This window comes from Pyxicephalus adspersus, chromosome 5 (genome assembly GCF_032062135.1).
Source record: "Pyxicephalus adspersus chromosome 5, UCB_Pads_2.0, whole genome shotgun sequence".
In the NCBI taxonomy this organism is placed as follows: Eukaryota; Metazoa; Chordata; class Amphibia; order Anura; family Pyxicephalidae; genus Pyxicephalus; species Pyxicephalus adspersus.
In genome coordinates this window covers 132,342,860-132,361,314 of record NC_092862.1, presented here as the reverse complement: position 1 = coordinate 132,361,314, position 18,455 = coordinate 132,342,860, and the positions used below count along the sequence as shown (strand labels likewise).

The following is an 18,455-nucleotide window of genomic DNA, read 5'->3' as shown; positions in this document are numbered from 1 at the left end:
GCGTACTGACACTCGTGCGCAGTCGTGGCTTTGTCTCGAGAGAGGTAAATAAGGGTAGCGCGCGTGTTACGACTCATTTTGACCCATACAAGTTCTAGCACAAAGGTTGTATACCAAGCAAAGGTTGTAAACCAAGCAAAATTTTTTGTGTCCAAACAGGACTTATACCAAGTGGGACTTATTCCAAAGCGGACTTATTTCGAGGTACCACTGTACTTATTAGGCCCTTTGCTGGTAAATGTAATTTTCTCTACTGGACTGGCTATGCCGCCACTAAATCCCCATCATTGGATGTGTTATGCCCATGGTGTTATCCCCATGGTGTGTTATGGACCTCTACCCACTGGCAACTTTAGCTGCTTTGAAAATAATGGAGAGGTATAAGAACCTTTGTAATGCCTAAAGTGCATGGTCTTTATTAACCTATGGTGCACTGAAGCTCCCCAATTGCTAGAAACATATGGGTGTCTGGATGGAGAAGAAGTAGTCAGCACATCTAAAATACTTTGGAAGCAAAGGCTACGTTCAGACTTGCACCAAGAACAGCGGCTCCGGTGCAGCTCCTGGGGGCTGGCAAGGTGTCATCAGCACCACTGCCTGGTTCTTCAAGAACCAGTATTATCACTTTACAGTACTAAACTGCTCAATGCCAACCCCGTTTATTCTCAATGGGCTGCCGTGGGTGACTTGAGGATGGAGGAGGGTGGCCACACTTCTGCTCCCTGCAGTGTCTGAGAAGATCATTGGTACTTTTAAATGGTAATATTTGGGTCTGTAAAGGCATTTTATGCAAACAAAGCCGATTTCTATCATTTGTGCCTAATGAGTACATAAATTTAAATGAACATTTTTGTGCCTGCAGTTTGATACAGAGGAAAGAAATCAATACTTCTTTTTAAAGATGTTTGTTTTTACAGCCAGGCTTGATCCGTGAGAATTTTTACAGACTTATATTCTCATAGCAATCTTTATTTCCAAATCTGAAAGGCAAGAAATTCTCATGGTGCATAATTTGTCAAATTAGTGTTCGGGCTGCTGTGCTATTTCATATGCCAGTGTTGTAGGATGGTTATGGTCTTTTTTTTTTAATTGTTGATATGAAATTCATCATTGCTTTATGTCTTAAATCAACATTCACATTCCCATGTTATGTGCGTACAGCATCATGGTACATCCTGCAGCAATATTGACCGGTTATTGATGCATCCTCGGAAGATGCTGCCTTCGGTGATGGCTCCATGATGAACTTCCTTGAAGAAAGGTAATCCTCCTTGGCCATTGGATGGCCAATGATGTAACTCCTGCGCGTGCACAGAGTTACATTGTCACTGGAGGATTGATGTGGCAAAGATAGAACTAGGAGTCATTTAGGTATGCTGTAGTGTTAACTGTAAATGGAAGCACAGCGAAAGAAGAAAAGACTAGAGTGAAAGATGATCTCATCAGTCTTCTGCTTATTCTTCACTATCCACTCACAGACTGGTGACAGGGACAATACCTATTTGCAAACTGCAGTAAAGAAAGTGCAGGTCTTCAGGATGTCAGTCCTTCTTCAAAGAACTGTGTAAATTTTAGAACTGGATAGACGTAAATAAAATTCCCTTTGGCAGGTTCAACAACTTCGATATATCTATTTCTTCTGTATTTAACAAAGTCTCTGGAGTTCGGTTTTATTAGCCAAGCTCTATAGACAGCTTCTAGGAAGGAATGCCAAGAATTATATCTCCATCCTCCCCTGAGCAACACATTATTACAGGACAGCTGGTGATGACTAGTCAGGGATACAGATTCTGCAAAAAATGTGCCCTAGGCAAAAGGAAGGTATGGAACTTTGCTTTTAAAGGTTACAGTAGGGTATAGCTCAATGTATTTCCATTTCCATTGTCATCTATTGCAGCCGGTGCTACTCAGTTCCAGGGAAGGCTGAGATAGAACAGAAAAATGTGACCTTTTGTTTTGACACAGTTTGGACATAATTCATGTAATACTCCTGTGATTAGCAGCCCTGAAGGTTATCTCTCTTCTTCATCATCCTCTCTGACTGCCTGGGCATATTTGTACAGGGTGAAACAGAGTGCTATATACACTTGATTTATGAATGACATGTTAGAGTGTAAAAGGCAGTGCAGCCAGAGGGAAATGCCAGTCTTAAAGCAAACCTCCACCGAGAGAGCATTTGTGCCAATGGATGACCTTTGTCATCTAGCGGCTTCAGCACTTTTTCAGTCACCTGAAACAGGTATGTAGATTTGTAGATCTGACTACATACTGACTTTGCAGATTTGTATTTTTTTTTTCAAGTGTGTCTTTTTGAATATGCAATGAATATGACATTAAACAAAGAATACTCTAGTGGATAATCTTCCAGTTCAATGCTATCAGAGAATGATTTGTGAATGTCAGATTTATTCCTATGTAAATAGATCCATTAGGCCATGGCGGCAGGTTTCTGGTGCAAATACATCCTCATTGCAACTCTAAACTGGGTCCTCGGGTGAACAAACCCTATTCTTAGTGCCTCATCTGCAGCTGTCATCAAGACGGGAAACTCGTGCATAGAAGTGTTCAAGAGTTTTATTACTGAACAAATCTGGAGAAATAGAAAAAGCGTACCAGGATAGAAAGAAATGGCCTTGATAAAAGGGTCCTATATGGTTCTGAAAATGTTTGGATTTTTTGTAATGGAACTTCAGTAAAGCTATGATCAAACTGGTGGTGAGGTTACCGCTTCTTGATGTTGTTGAATCGCATCCTCATATCAGACTCTACACACATGTAGAGTGCATGGGGTGGCAGTGAGCAGTTCAGTACTGTTGTTGTATGACCTTTTTCTTCAGAAAGATATCAACAATGACAGACATACATACCTTCCATCTGTGACTGATTCGAGGGACTGTCCCTCTTTTAGTCCCTCTGTCCCTTTTTCTTACAAAGTTGTTCTCTTCTTGGGTGAATATATACATCTCTATTTAACTACAATGAACTATTATTTAAATATTGATCTTTGATTATATTGGACTATTGATCTTTATATTAGGTAATAATTATTGGCAGGGTTGGGATGATGTGATTGGCCTGAGTGGGAGTTAATTCATTGGGCATGTGCAAGGGAACCCGGGATTTCTGGGTATCAATGGCAACAATGCAAATAGTTTGACAGCAGGGCAGAGATTGCCTATTTTCAAAGTTGGAATTTAGTTCCACTTCAGGCCTATCTAGAACCGAATGTACTGTGTGCGAGAGTTGTATAAATCTCGGGACTTGATGGTCAAAAAGAAATTCCTTATGTCAGGTTAAGCAGCTCCCCTATGTGTATCTATGTATTTGTCCTATGTTAACCCCTAAAATAATATTATTTTTGGTGCCCCTATCAGAACACATGCAGAGGCGGCAGTGCTCGGTCATCACACCATTTAGCTTGTTCTCATTGTCAGACACACAAACAGGAGGGAGGGAGCCATAGTCCCATATTCGAACAGGATGTTGGCACGAGTAGAACCATTGCTGATTGGAAACATACCAGGCGTACAATCTCTACTCTGCAGTAATGCTATCTTCTGTGCTGTTAATTAAAGGGATTTAATTAAAATTCTGCTTGTTTAATAAACAAGTAGCTCTCCTGTGAATAGAGAAACCTCCTTAAAATACAATATTTCTGATTTACTGTCACATACCTTCCCTTCTAGAACATTTTACAGCTTGAACAGAAGATTGGTGGAATTCCTCCGGATGAAGACGGTGATGAACTTTGCATGATAGATACATAAAGCTCAGTAGATATTTATTAATTAACATCTCTGATCTTCTCCTCTCCTATTTATTTTGTGCCCTGATGAATTAGTCTGGGAGCTGTGCCCTAATCGCTGACATAATAATTAGTTCAATTGCAATATTTGTATGCTAATTAGCTTACTGTCATTCTAAAAATATAACAAGGCATATGTCTGATTGGAGGATTTGTGAATACTTTTACAGCTGAATTCTAGACAAATAATACACACAATTGTTATTCCAGTTTTAGATGTGTTCAAATAAAATAACAGTTTTTAAATGGAGAAGGCATTAGAACCTTAAATCCAATGGCGAACATAGCCAACAGTGCAGAACGTACTTGGAGCCCCTTTGCTGAACTTATATGGGTTCCCTGTTGGCTTGGGAGGGTCCGGGGCCGCATGTGCAGTACACTTTGCACCTCCCTATGTCAGCCCGTTTAAATTTTTCCTGAAATCAGTCTCTATTCAACCCCTGGCCAACCCAGACTTTGAGACGTAGGGGCAACAGTGTTAGCCAGTCATGCTCTGGTATATATTATGATGGTCCAGGCATTCTTAGAAGACGTGGTGAAGAATGTCTGGTTGTGGCACCCATTACCATACCTGTCCCTTGTGGATAATAAAGAAAAGACTAACTACTACTAGATAACCTAGACAATTGTTACCAGAATCTATGTTAACATTAGAAGATTCTTCCAAAGCTGTTGTTTTGGTAATAATTCAGGATTTGCTTTATTTACTACTACAAAACAAAATCAGATGAAATTCTGCCATTGAGTAAACAGACAGAGGTTCTTCTCTTTTCTGCCCTATCCAAAACAAAAAAAGCATGGCCTATATATTATATTAAATAAGAAGAAGTTCTCTCACCTAGTATATTGGTTTTCATTTCTGGGCTCCAGTCGTTTAAAATTCACATTCTAAACAGATTGCCTTGTCCCAACAATCGTGCCACCTGACTGCACGTCCCTATTCCATGCACACTGCGCATAATGGCTTTATGGATGACTATATCTGACGATTTATATTTTATTCCCGTCAAAGGTTAAAGGAATTTGGCCTACACTTGTCATTTCATTTTCTGGAGCCGACCATATTGTACAATAAGCACATTACATACTTGTTCAAACACATTGATCTGATTTTAATAAGGAGTTAATGCTTTTCTGGCATTATGTTTTATTGAAGCCATCATAACGCAATCCGTGATGGATACATGAGCCGTTGCTGGAAGGAAAAGATATGCTAAGATAAGTAGTCATTGCTGGCGGTTTTTTTTTTTTTACTTCTTTCTAGTAGTAAAGAAACATCAAACGGGTAAAGTCTTATCAAAGCCACACTGCCAAGATGCTCGCTGTGTTACTTTATCTATGGTGACACCTGAGCTTACAAAGGTTATAATTTTATAACTAAACTCAATCCAGATATAAAATACTTAAACAGCTCTATAAACATTAACCACCTGAGCGTTACACTGAGGTCTAGATTTCTGTACCAAAAGCATTACAGGTTTTCATGAAATTTTTTTTTTTAAATTGTAGACCTGTAACTTACAGAAATATGTCAGAATAGGGGTCTAGTAGATATAATGAATATAAAAAATGTTTGAAACACACAATCATGTAAAAAAAAAAAAAATTACTTTTAATAAAATTAAAGGAAAAACACAAAATTCAGCTTAAACAAGAATACATAAATAAATGAAAAATACTGAAAATGCGATAATTCAGTATACTGTATAGTAATATATTTTTCTAAAACACCTCCCTAGTGTCCAACCGTCCAACGTCACATACCTATAGACAAAACCACATAAATATATTTTCTATTATTTTGTATTGGATTGGATACAGGACTTTGTATTCAATCCAATACAAAATGAGAACAAAATTCAAACTCTCATTATGTATTGGATTGAATACAAATTCCTGTATCCAATCCAATACAAAATACATACTTTGTATTTATTTTTAATTGAAACTCATTCATTCATTTTGTATTGGATTGAATACAAACTCCTGTATCCAATCCAATATAAAATGAATGAATGAGTTTCAATTTGAATTTCCCGCACACGCGCCGACGTCATCGCGCGCGCACGCACAAGAAGCCGGCCGTTTTTTTTTCCCCTGCCGGCCGGCTTCTTGTTTCAGAGAGCACCCAGCGCTGGAAGGAGAACGACGCGCGATGATCAGCGGGACCAGGTAAGAACCCGGCCGGCCGGCCAGCGGAACACAAGATGCTGGCCGGCGGAACACAAGATGCCGGCCGGCTTCTTACCGGTCCCGCTGGTATAGGAGAAGGCACTCGACGCTGGAGAGGGAGATCGACGGACGACGATCGAAGGAGGACGACGCTGGAACAAGAACACGACGTTGGATGAGCACAGCGGGACCAGGTAAGTGGGGATTTTAATTTACGGAAAATCTCGGGGTTAACCAAAACAGCAACTTTTTTTAGCCCGTACGAAGGTCGGGCTTAACGGTCGGGAGGTTAATACATACCTCAATCTATTTACCTTTTTAATGCAAGCAGTGGGAGTACCCAACTTTGACCTGTTACCTGCCTTTTGCACTCTGGGTACATCAGAGCTCAGATTTAGGGATAGGGAAATACCAATAGGAGCCAATTAATTCCTTGCAGTGCAAATTGTATTTAATAGGAGGAGAGAGCAAAAGAAAAGAGAGATTAGCTCATCATTCTTCTATTTCTTCTTTTAACCATCTTGTCATGAACTGGGAGCAGGGAGGATGGGAATGAGATCTGTAAGCATAGCTTTACTGCAATTAGCAAATATCCAGCCTTGTTTTTCTCCAGTGCCATAGATGGTTGAGCTGTGTGGCAAAACTGTATAAATCTCAGTTATGGAAAAATAGAAATACAAATCTTTGAAAAAGAATAGCCTGCCATACCTACACGTATAACGGTATTTAATACATTGACATGAAAGGATTTATTTATAAATATTTTCACCAAAGATTTGCCTAAATTTTACCCAAAATTCACATACTCTTTACATTGGATTCAAATAGTAAAATCCATAAATCAAAAATTTAATTCACACATTCAAATTGAAACCAATGCATAAAATGTGTAAAAGTTAGGTGAATCTTGGATGAAACCATTTATGATGTGATTAGATTGTTTGCATAAAAGTGAGGTAACTGTTAAAGCAGATTAGCCCTTTCAGTGTATCAATCAACAATTTAAACATTGGCCAATCCAACATTTTGCATTATTGTGTGTTGAATAGCTTTTGGCCATTTACATAGTTTCAAAAAAACTCCTTTAAAACAATGTCAACATAACCCCGATGAATGCAATGCATTGTGATGTGATTGTAGCCTTTTAGAAATAAGTATATTTGGGAGTTGGGCCTCTGGAACTAGTAGAAGCCCGCATATGACCAGTCCAAGCCCCTATAATAACTTACTGACTGCCCCCTCTTCTACTATTATTGGTTCTTCTTGGCTTTAAATTATTCAAGAAAAAAGCATTGTAAGCACCTAGGAAGTGTTTAGCTTGGACTTTGATTTCAGACATAAAGATATATGCATAGAGTTTTGATCCGTCTTGCCTAAATGTGCTCTTTGAGAGAGAAAATCCTCCTTGGGGACTCACAGATGTATTATTTCAGGCAAAGTACTTTCATTTTTGTTGTAAGATACAGAAGGAAAAAATGTAATTATTTTCTTTTCACCATTTTTCTCAGAGATAAAACAAGAAGGGGGATTAAGTAGAAGAACATGAGTGCATTTAAATACCATTCCGCCAGAAAGTGATAAAGGATTTCATCCATGTTGCAGCTAAATATAAAATGATATAAAATGTGTTTTGAAATGTCTATTTATTATATTGCTATTCCAAAAAAATGGAACTTGTTTGAGTTCAAGTATGTGTGTGTCATAAATGTTTGCAATATTATATATATTTTTTTTCTATAAAATACATGGAGGTACAGTTTTTATATATATATATGGTACCTATATCATCCAGTTCCAACATGAGAGGTACAAAGTATACCCCCTAAGTCAACAAGGGCTCCCACAGGGGCTCCAAGCCAGTTTGGTGGAGATGCCCCAGGTTACTTCTGCAGAGGGTCCCAGTGTTGGCTATGTATATCATATACCTTCTACCTTTCTACCTTTCTGAGATGAAAAGGATCCCTTGGCATACCTTTTAGTAGAAGTATGCAGGCAAAGGACTCATTCCTGCCAAACCCTAAATCATGCAGTTCACAAAAGAGTTAGGCAAAGTACACATGGGCATATCCACTGCCAACTTTGTACTCAGCTGACCAATGTGATTGATAGGTAATCAATAAGTCTGAATTTCCAAAACACTGCAAGCATTTCCAGTATTCTTCCCTTCAAAATGTGTTTTTCTTAAATAGAAAAAAATCTGAGTTTTATTTGGATATAATCCAGTGTGTTTGCACACATTCCATGAATTGTCTTCTATAGATTGATGTTTACCAAACTGTCCAATATTTTCACATTGGATCGGTGACCAGACAAAAATGCTTAAGATCACTCAGCAGCTGGTTTCCCTTTATATTCCCTTTGGATTTTATTGTTTTATTTGATGAGAAACTGGATCAGAAGTAGAAAACAGCCTGTGTTTACTAAGCCTAAGTATGTAAAATATGATTGCTGAAAACCACAAGTATTTTTACCACGACTTGTCCTCTAATGCTACTTTCTAAAATATTCAACACTTTAGAAGATGGATGAAAGTTGAGTTTAGGACTTTTGGTAAGTAAATAGTAAATGTGTTATAGTGACTCTTAAATGTTGGCTTTTTATCCTTTTATTATTGTACACCAGCTGAAATTTTAGATCAAAGTGACATTGTGCCTGGTCACTGAAATGATAGAAAAATGAAGTGATTCACTTGGGTCCAACTGGAAGACTTTCTCTATGTTGCATTGAAAGTTTTATAAGTGGTCAGCGTAAGAAAACACAAATGAAAAAGCATTGTTAAGGCAGAAATAAGACTTTTTGAAGAAAAGGAGAAATTCAGAATAAAGTATCTAAATATAATGGTGTATGCTAAAAGAATTTGGGAGCCGGATTGCAAAGGAAGATTTGGAAAGCCATAGCCAAAATGCTTTAGTAAATACAACTATTGGAAGCTCATTACTCCGTATGCGAGTCCTATTGTTCTTTGCAGAAGAAAAATCAAATTGGAGTGGGAGGGATGGACTGTACGCCAATCATAGTGTACCACATTGTGCATTGCTATATGTCTAACACTGGAAGGATGTTTGGAAGAAAGAAAGGAGAAGATTTTTTTCTAATTCCCAGGCTTGCTATAGGTCAATGAATAAGTGAAAAAAAGAAAGGTTACAATGCCTGTTGGACTAATACAGAATGGCCATGTGAATGAGCCACATATATGTATGTCAGTTGATATAGGTGTTTCCTTTATTAAAGAACTATCACTACGCCATGAAAAAAAAAAGCTTTATGCCTACTTGTCTGTTATTTGTTGCTAAAACTTTGCTCTGTGGCAGAGCTCTGGGCACAAGTCTGATTTCACATTTTCAGGTGTGTGGGTTCCTATGATCATTACGATCATAGTGGGTCATCATAGATCATAGAGTGGCTGACTGAATCAGAAATTGAACTGGAAGCCAAAATCTGCATGTTAGTGCTTGGCCTTAAAGACAGGTGTGATTCTTTAACCCACAGCCTAAAATTGTCATCATTTGATTGGTAGCTGAAGGTAACGGTATGTCAGTATATTGCTTTTTCTTTTTGCAAAATGATAATGAGAGATCATACAAAATGTAAGAAAAGAATTTCTAATTGACACGGTATTCTTATAATACCAAATTGGGAAAATAAATCAATATGGTGGTTCATGACGTCATCCATCAATGGATGTATTTTTGTAACATTTGTGCCCACTGAATTTCTAACACGTTCCAACACACAGCGTTCAGGACATGAAAATTTTTCATGCAAATCACTTGTTTTTCTTCCTCTGCTCCAGGTTTGCTCTCCTCTGGGACAAATTCAGCATTGAAGAATCATAAAAATGTCTAAATAAATGTTCCAGAAGAGTATGATAAAAAAATGTGTATAAAGCATGTAATTTTATAGCTTCCAGCCTACAGAGGCTGATTTTGGAACACAAAGTCAGCAATACTAATCTTTTCAATCTAATTAGTCATGGGAATCTTGGATACATATTGTAATCTGACCATGCAGTCTCTGTACATTTTTATTTTAGATTTGCCAAAACTACTATAGTGATGGCTACCTAAATTCCAAAACTGACTGCTACACAATCAAGCAGGAATCAGGGGCAGACATACGGAGGTGCAAGTTGCGCTCCTGCACGTGGACCCCAATTGTTAAGCTATAGTTGTAGTTTACTGGGGTCATGTTATAATATTATCTCATCAATAGACTGACACATTTAGACCTCTAATATTGATATTGATCAGGAGGTTTATTCTGTATAACTAAACTAAATGGTGTGAAAGCCTGTAGTTTATTAATTATATCATAGAGAGAGTCAACTGAAATCAAAGTAAAGAAGAAAAAAATTAGGTAAAGCAAAAAAACAAAAATCAAAGAATGCAGGTAATGAGAAAAAGGTATAAATGTATAAATTGTATAAATTGTAAAAAAAACGTATACATTGCGATGCCAACCTACATCTTGAATTTGGTAGGGGGGCCCGTGCTTCCATCGGCAAGGGTTCAGCAATCCTGAGCCAAATGTTTTTAACAGATAAGATCCAGAGATTCTAAATGTGGTGTAAAGGTAGAAGTAATAAAAATGGGTCCAAATGGACCAAATGGTTCAGAATATACCTCCTGTATTTTTGTGGCCTTCAGTTTCTCTGGCTGTCTATTATTCTGGATATATCAAAACCATACAGTTACAATTGCGGGTGTTCTATTTCTCCTGGGCATATGAACATATTTAGGCTGCACTGAGCATGCAAATTATGGAGGATTTGCATCGGCAGACACATCAGAAAGGGAAAATCTAGCCAGAAAATGTGAAGTTATAGAGCTTGGAAGTCCATTGAAATGCCAAAGTACATCTTGATTTTGGTCACTGAACCCATGGAGAGAAGAACCCATTGTGACAATTTTAAGTTTATGAAAGAGCAAGTGAAGGCTAATTGTTCAAGTGGGGCACAACTTGAACAAAACAAACAAAAATGGTTTTGACTTTCAAAAGTTTTAAAACTCTAGGAAAGTTTGTTCAGCACAGCACAGGATAGGTTTTCCAGCTTATAGCGATGAGCTTGATTTGTAAGTTTTCTTGTTATTTTGGAAAAGTTTTCTTTTAAAAGCCATTGGCTTGAAAAAGTATGAGCTCTCCAAGCTGTGATGCCAGTAATAAAATGGATGTCAAGTGGCATTAGTTATCCACCATAAGATCATCTCCACAACACCACTGGGCTGTTCCTCTAGGAGAATGCAACCCATAGATTCTTTCTGAGATGTTAGACTGTACAATTTTTTACCTTAATGATGGATTTGTATAACAAATTAATATCTAATACAATTTTTTTTTATTGATTTAATTTTGAAGTACTATTACATAAAATCCTAATTTATTTCCTCCCTAGTGGGACATTTTCATCATGTCTACTGGGAGCCCAGTCTAGACGTTGCCAATAAAATTATGATATCAGATGTAATACCGAAAATTCATGAGGCATTGTGGTTCCAAAATCAATGCGCTTTGTAGATTTATGACAAAATAAGCTCTGAGGATTGTCTCTTTTGGTGCTGGCGAAGGTGATTTTGCCGTCTATGTTTACTTTATCTTTGTTTGGCAAGCAGCTCCGTTTAATAGGAATATTTGTCAGCAGTCGTAAAATATGGTATGACCTTCCGGTTTAATAAAGCGTAAAAACTGTCTCGATCTCCCTTAAAGATGGAAGAGGGAAAAAAACAATGATTTTAGAAAATTGTTTGGGTTAAAGAGAAGGCGATAACAAAAGTGATTTGTTAAGGCAACAGAAGTTCTCAGCACTTTTAGAAACTAAAGACTTTGTACTGCTTGGAAAATGTTGCTTTGAACAAATAGCTTTTAAGGGAGGAACAAGGTGTAAGAAGTAATGGTGAGATTACTAGTTTTCGACTGGAGGGACAGTATTGGTGTTTAAGCCACAAACCTAGAATACAACCAAACACTTAAAAACTTGGAACTGGTTTACCTGTCAGTTGATTACTGAGTCCCCTTAAGCTAGTCTTTGATTTTTGCACAACAATGCATAGTGCATTATACAAAAGGAGCTCACAGTATAAAAGCAAAACCAAAAAGTTTAATGTAATCCAGTGGTAAATGGCTGCGTAACCTCCTAAATTCTCCAAAGATTTCGGCTTGTTTTGTAATATACAATGAAACCCTGTATGAGGGGGAAAATGAGTGAGGCTTTGGAGAGAGGGGAGGGTGATTGGTTGCCGTAGCATGGAGACCTTATTTTCTCAACCAGGGTTCCAGGAATCCTAGAGTTCCCTGGAGTTGGACTTTGATAGGGATTCCTTGAGCAATAAGCATGTTGTGGCTTTCGGGTCAGTTTAACTAACACTAGTGACCATTTTCTATCTGATAGGGTAGCATTCTTCATACTGGCCACCAAGCTAATGTACTATGAGCTGTGTGTATTATAGCAAGGGTTCTCTAAAGACCTGAAAGTTATTTCAAGGGTTTCCTCAGAAGTTTTTCCCCCCCTGTGCAGCCTAGGCACAAAATGCCAGGTAGCTTTAAAGAAACAGAGGGATTAATTTGTAGGGAAGAGTCTACACCTAGCACTGTTAAGCATTGATATAAGGAAGGATAGACCCATCAATGAAAGCTCCAGCTTTCATGTTGTTGATGGAAAATTCTAACCTATGCTCCAAATGTTACAGCAAAAATGGAGACTCAACAGACCAGACATTGTCCCAATCTTTAAGAAAAAGTGTGGACTGTATTGATCCAGTTTTGGTGAGCCTGTGAATTGTAGCCTCAAATGCCTGTTCTTAGCTGACATGAGTGGCACCCAGTGCGGTCTCCTGTTGCTGTAGCTCATCTGCTTCAAAGTTGGATGTGTTGTGCATTCAGAGATGTTCTTCTGCATACTTCATTTGTGATCATTGACCTCATTTGTGATTATTGACCTCATTCTCTTTCTATCAGCTCCAACCAGTTTGGCCATGCTCCTCTGGCATAAACAAGACAATTTTGCCCAGAGAACAGCCTCTCAATTAGATATTTTACTATTTTCTGACTATTCGTCTAGAGATAATTGTGCATGAAAGTCCCAGCAAATCAGCTGTTTCTGAAATACTCAAACCAGCCTGTCTGGCACCAGCAATTATGGCACATTCAAAGTCATTTTAATCACCTTTCTTTCATATCCATAATATGGCATGGTTTGAAAAAATGCCATACTTTAGGCATCCCAAAACCAGGTTTTTAGGGGCAAACATAATAAAACATATAAAACATAATAAAACAAGATGAAATATCACTGTGCCTGCAATTAACAAAAATAGCTGATGATCATATTAAGAATCCAAAGCCATCCGGTGTTTTTGCATACTACTTTCCTAACTCAAGGAGACTAATTGTCTCTCCTAGGTTTTATCATAGGACAATATAATGATTAGTGTCTATGTTGTAGAGGTAGAAGAGTGGTAATTTAGCTAAAAGCAAGGCGGGGGGGGGCTAACACCCACTCCCAGATTACCAAAATCCTGTTGCAGAGCAGGTAACAGGTATTTTTCTGTACTTACAAGGATGGATAAAACAGAAGGAAATGTGTATATACAGATGTACTGCAAGTTTTTTTATGTATACTTTAAGCGGACCTTGCACACCATTTGCATTTTTTGCAGTGTGCAGCTATCATCATTTACTGCTTACACTCCGGTGAATCTAACCATGTCACCTTCGTTTTGCTGTTCCACTGCCTTGCATCAGGTTCCATACTGCCATCTTCTCTAATATCACCAGGAGCTCATCTGGTTTTTTTGTTACTGTCTTTCCAATTACTGATCAAAATTTGGTGTTGGGGAATTTTGCAATATATTCCAAAATGTAGTGGAATCCCACAGCCTCCTGGAATATGTGACATGGGTTTTCCACAAGGCTGCAGGATTCCAGGATCAACTTTGTCTCAAGAAAGAGGAAAAGGAGTGAGAAGTAAAATAAATGAAAACCAGATATTGCTTTTTAAAATTGATAAATGGAGATGATTTAAAGTTACAATGAAAGGGACACTTTAAGAGAACCCAATAATTACATCATATTACTGTTATAAAGTGTGGCTGTGGGAGGAATAAACAGAAGAGATATATAAAATTGTTACATTGCCATAATGTACTGTATGTCTTTCCAGTTTACAAATCCCATCCTGAAGATATAGGAGAATTATGGAAATGACACAATGAAGAGAGTTGTTGTATGCAGCTATTTCTGTAACAGATTTAACGTGTCTGGCAGTTCAGCAAAATGTTTAATACAATACAGTGTGTTATTATTGTTGATTTATCGCCTATTCTGTTCTACCACGAACCAGCTGAATAGGGTATGTAATTCTCAGTAATCTCCCATGTTCAGGAAATCTTACATTGGAATGAATTACATGTCGAGGAAAAAATGTGTGAACACAGCCACTAATTAATGAAACCCTGAGGGCCTTCTGCGCTTGTCAAAGGCTTATTCTTGCAGTTCTTCATCTCATTAACATTAAAGCATGTTTGTTTGGTGCTGGATGTTTATGATGCAGTATTTTAGATTTAGTTCTTTGTTAATGTGTAACAGTGCTTCTATGGAAGCCTGGAAATAACTGTCATGGACTTTGGTTGGCCTCCAGGTGGTTCCAGCTGTTGGTGGGATAGAGAACCAAAGATTTCACAGGTCAGGGAATACATACATTCAAACAGAACTAAGGATACTAATGGCACTAATGGTTTGATATGATGAAAGTTAAAGTACAACTACAGGCTCTAAACTATCCCTTAGGCATTGGGTCCCATCAATTGTAACATTTATTTACTGTAATACATGCAGCTCACCATTTCTAAAATGGTGAACTGCATGTATTACTGGTCCAACCACCCCTCTATACACAAACATTGAGCAACTACACCATTATTATTATTATTATTATTATTATTATTATTAATATTATTAAACAGGATTTATATAGCGCCAACATATTACGCAGCGCTGTTCATTGAATAGGGGTAGCAAATGACAGACGAATACAGACAGTGACATAGGAGGCTCTAGAGCAGTGGTCATCAACCTTTTTGGTTCCGCGGATCACTAAAATAACCAGCTCCTGAGTGCTCATGGGCAGGGAGCCGGGTGTCACTGAAAGGAGGAGAAACCTCCCCAGAGTGATGTCAATATGACATAACCCCACTCACTCTCCCATCGCTGATCGAATCCTGCGATGGGAGAGTGGGCAGGTTATGTTCAGGGATACAGCCCGCCCATTTCTCTGAGCCACGGAACTGCACAGGGGACATGATTCGTGGCTCTGGCTGGTGCGTCCCTCCAGTGGGGTCCTTCTCCTGACCTCGCTCGGGGGTGCACCGGTCAGAGCTGCGGACCACCAAAAATTTCTCGCGGACTACAGGTTTAACGACCGCTGCTCTAGAGGACCCTGCCGAGAAGAGCTTATAATCCAGGAGTACATTATTTATTTTCCCCCTAATGTGGTTTAAACTTATCATTATGATTATTATATTTTACTTATTTAGCACTAACATATACAGCATTGCAGATGACTAACCTGCAAACAACAAAAGTTAAAATAGTGACAATAGCTCTAGTGGAGGCCATTTGAGTACAGCAAACTCATTGTCATATTTAGGAAACCAGCTGAGATGACCTAAGGTTTGTGACATTTCATGTTATGCTGAAAGTAGCCATCAAAAAAGGTGTACACTGAGCTGACACATGAAAAGATAGACATGTTCCACCACAATACTAATGTAGGGTGTAACATTTAAACAATACTTAGCTCATAATAATTTACTATTGCCCTGCTATCACCTCAAACAATTCTAGCCATTCTCCTTTGACATCTAGCATCAACAAGCCATCATCAGCCAAATACCTGCTACTCACTTATTTTACCTTTTTGGACCTTCATCTATAAACCCTAGAGATGGTTTTGGCTGAAATTAAAAGCAGATTAGCTGTTTATAAAATATGCAGACCAACCCACCTGGGACCATCAACTATACCACATCAAAATCAGCTAAATCACTTTTCTTAAAACTCCATTCTGGCGCTCAGTTTGAGCCTCAGCAGGTCTTCTTGACAATGTCTACATTCCCAAATGCATTGTGTTACTGCCATGTGATTGACTGATTAGATATTTGTGTTAAAAACAGATGTACCTAACAAATTGGTCCATGAGTGTAGTATATACGTGTGAACTAGTGAAAGGCAAGAGTGACCAAAACTATTGTTTCTTTGGTTCTTTTTGCACTGAATTGATCTTTAATTCATCAAAGCTTTATCAATTCTAAGTTAAAGACTATGTGCCCCATCACTTATAAAATGGCCAGCAGTTGGAGCTTTAAGGTCCTTTTTATGTTTTCAGGACTAATATTTACTTACATCGGAAGTCATTGGGAGGAAATCTCATTAGGAAGAAAAAGGATCCCTCTTAATTGATGTCACTAGAAGAATGTCCACTTATATTGGCAGCCAGTAAGAGGAATGTGGATTGCACTAGTGGTCAGTGAAAAAAAATAATACTTTTTATGTTGTAGTCAGTAGAAGGAAGAACAACCTACGTCAGTGGCCAAAGGGATGAAAAATATCCTCTTACATTGGTGGACAGTACGTGCAAGAAATTTCTTGCATTTATGGCTAGTGGAAAGAAGACTGACCCCTTACATTAGTGTCCAGTGCTAAGAAGACTGCCCCAATGTCTTTACATTGGTGATCCAATACCAGTTGCAGGAAGTATGTCCTCTTGACGTTGGTGGGAAGGATGTCTCTTTACATTTGTAATCAGTGAGAAAAAGAATGACCCTTTACAATAGTAGTTAGTGGAGGAATAATGTCCTAATATGTAATATTTAATTTTATATTCCAATTAGTATACAATGAAAAGAAGACTACGCCTTTATATTGGTAGTCTGTTTTACCATTTGCATTTCATTTACCCTTGAAGCATTATGTGTGTATTATGTGGCAGGGCTGTCTGTGTATTAAGTAAACATTTGTTGATTTATTTACCTTTCTATTTTATTGAAAAAACTTTATTCAAAAAAAATATTTTGATATAAAAGATCATTACCCTTGCTGGTCTAACCCTTCAACTGTCCTAGATATAAAAGTGTGACACAGAGCTGTATATGAAATAAAAATGTAAGTATGTCACAGTAAGCAAGACAATTAAAATACAATTTACATTTGGGATACCATTGTAATAAATGACTTCACTGGCAGTCTAGTTTACATTAAAATATAAAATGTTTCATGCTAGTGCAATGCTGCAGTCATGGCCCAATATTAAGGTGGTAATGAAAAGTGTCAGTAATCAAGGTTTTCTAACCTTAGGCAAAGCTTGACAGCCATCATTGATGTTCACGTTCTCAGTAAGAGAATCATCTCGCCCTCTATCTGCAGATAATATCTACCTGAAATCTCATTAGCGTTGGAACCAGTAAATAGAGCCGGAATTGATACATACAGAATACTTGAATATGGCCCTGAGCTATTCTCAGGTTGCCTGATCTATGACCTCCATGCTAGAAGGTAAAAGGTAATTCACTATAGCTTGGTGCTATTATCTCCAATGTAATGACGGTCTTCTCGTTAAACCATTCCCACTTGTTATGATAGAAAGAATAGATCAGTTTCCGAGAGTGGAAAATGCATTTCAGTATGACCTCAAGCCTCAAAAAAATAAATTTGACTTTTAATGTAAAAGTAGAGGCCATTAAACCACAAAGGAACAGAAGCTGATATCCGTTGGATCCAAAATGCATACAGATATCAAAATTGTAGTGGCGGGTCCGAACAATAGAAAAATAGCCGGACCAAAGAGTGAAATGAAGTAACCAAGCATACAATCAGAATCCATTCTGGACTGGCTTCGGTAAAATGGAAAATCCCATTGGTTTCTTTAGACTGCCTTGTATGTTTTTCCTTTGCATTTAGTATGTATGAGCCTGTTAACATATAGAAGAGAGAATGCAGACTGGTTAATGGCCCACCTACTGGAAAAAAAAAACAGCACCGATTGGGTGTCATTTTGTGTTATTTGGAGGATACTCAACATTATTCTGGCCTTAATTTTGTTTTATTTATAATATTTGGCTATATCCCTCTTACATAAATTACCTAAATTAACTTAATGGTAATTACTGCCCGATTTATATCTGTCATCAAACACCCACACAAAGCTAGATGTGAAGATGTTAAGGAAGACTGGATTCTAAAATCTTAAAGATGATTTTCCAGATAACCATCAATACGAGCATAAACTTTTTCACATTTTGAAGTGAATGGATCACAGCAGTAATTCTCTTAGTAGATAACGCCATCAAAGGTTGAGAAAGCCTGTTCAACGGCAATCTGCACATGCTGGATGTAAAATAATATTTACTTGTTTTTTTTGTCATATAGGAATAAATATAAAATTGTATTTTAATGTTTGTAGTTGATAATGTTTGCATTGAGTCAGAAG

General features: G+C 37.8%; 1 protein-coding gene across 1 annotated transcript in view; it reads left to right on the top strand.

The window, feature by feature from the left end:
- The window catches only part of PLXDC2 (plexin domain containing 2), a 271,147-nt gene that overhangs the window by 65,755 nt on the left and 186,937 nt on the right, over positions 1-18,455 (top strand). The gene's annotated exons all lie outside the window — the stretch shown is intronic.